This window comes from Hyaena hyaena, unplaced genomic scaffold (assembly GCF_003009895.1).
Source record: "Hyaena hyaena isolate Hyena2069 unplaced genomic scaffold, ASM300989v1 scaffold_539, whole genome shotgun sequence".
Lineage (NCBI taxonomy): Eukaryota > Metazoa > Chordata > Mammalia > Carnivora > Hyaenidae > Hyaena > Hyaena hyaena.
In genome coordinates this window covers 843,441-845,439 of record NW_024081169.1, presented here as the reverse complement: position 1 = coordinate 845,439, position 1,999 = coordinate 843,441, and positions in this window count along the sequence as shown.

The following is a 1,999-nucleotide window of genomic DNA, read 5'->3' as shown; positions in this document are numbered from 1 at the left end:
TCTTACTTGACATATCCCCAAAAGCAAGGGAATCAAGAGCAAAAAATGAACTATTGGGACCTCATCAAGATTATAAGCTTCCGCACGGCAAAGGAAACAATCCATAAAATTAATAACCGATGGAATGGGAAAAGATAGTTGCAAATGACATATCAGATAAAGGGCCAGTATCCAAAATCTATAAGGAACTCACCAAACTCCACACCCGAGAAACAAAGAATCCAGTGAAGAAATGGGCAGAAGACATGAACAGACACCTTTCCAAAGAGGACATCCAGATGGCCAACAGACACATGAAACGACGCTCAGCATCCCTCCTCATCAGGGAAATACAAATCAAAACCACACTGAGATACCACCTCACGCCAGTCAGAGTGGCTAAAATGAGCAAATCAGGAGACTCTAGATGCTGGCGAGGATGTGGAGAAACGGGCACCCTCCTACACTGTTGGTGGGAATGTAAACTGGTACATCCCCTCTGGAAAACAGTGTGGAGGTTCCTCAAAAAATTAACAATAGAGCTCCCCCAGGTCCCAGCAATAGCACTGCTAGGAATTTACCCAAGGGATACAGGAGTGCTGATGCATAGGGGCACATGGACCCCAATATTCATAGCAGCAGTCTCCACAACAGCCAAAACATGGAAAGAGCCTAAGTGTCCATCAATTGATGAATGGATCAAGAAGATGTGGCTTATCTTATATGATGGAATACTCCATGGCCATGAGAAAGAATGAAATCTGGGCAACATGGATGGAACTTGAGGGTGTTATGCCGAGCGAAATAAGTCAGGCAGAGAAGGACAGCTACCATATGTTTGCACGTATAGGAGGATTAGGAGGAACCTAACGGAGGATCATTGGGGAGAAAAAAGGGGGAAATAGTGGGGGAGAGGGAGGGAGGCAAATCATGAGAGACTCTTGAATGCTGAGAACAAACTGAGGACTGATGGGTATGGGAGGAAGGGGTGCATGATCGTCATGGAGGAAGGCACTTATGGGGATGAACACTGGGTGTTGTATGGAAACCAACTTGACAATAAACTATTTTTAAAAAAGAGTTATATACTCAACTCTGTGCATGAACACTGTGGGAAAGCAGCACTCAACTGATGTTATGTTTCCTTCCCTGTGTTAGAAGTGTCAGAATGCACGTGCGTAGACCTTTGAGGGAAGTGCAGTGAACTCATCTCTGCGAATCAACACTGTGCAGAACACAGCATTCAGTTAATATCGTGCTTCACCTAAGTTAGTAATATGTGAAAACACATGCATGGAAGTATAAGGTAAGTGTAATATTCTCCACTCTGTGTAAGAACCCTGTGGGGAATGTCTCATTGAACTAATGTCATGATTCACTATGTTAGTAGTGTTAGAAAACACAAAGGTCAACTAAGGAAGTGCACTGTGCTCAACTCTGAGAAACAACACTGTGTGGAATGAAGCATTCTTAGTTACCAAGTTGTTTCACTACATTGGTAACGGTTGAAAACGCATGCATGGATGGACATATAAGGAAAGTGTTATATACTCTACTCTGTGCAAGAACACTGGGGAACACGTCATTCAGCTAACGTCATGTTTCACTACGTTAGTAGCACTAGAGTACAGTGGCAGAGACCAATGAGGGAAATGCAATGTTGTCAACTCTATGAAACAACACTGTGCAGAAGGCAGTATTCAATTACCAGGTTGGCTTACTAAGTTGGCAAAGTGTGAAAACCCATGCACGGAAATATAAGCTTAATGGAATGTGTTCAACTCTGTGAAAGAACACTGCGGGGAACCCATCGTCTAATTTCTTGTTTCACTATGTTACTACTAGTGTCTGAAAACACAGATAGAGATGAATGATGGAAGTGCACTGTGCTCAACTCTGAGAAAGAACAAACGCTATGTGGAATGCAGCATGTAGTTACCAGGTTATTTCACTACGTTGGTAATGTTTGAGTACACAAGCGTGAAAATAGAAGTTAAGTGTTATATACTCAACTCGGTGC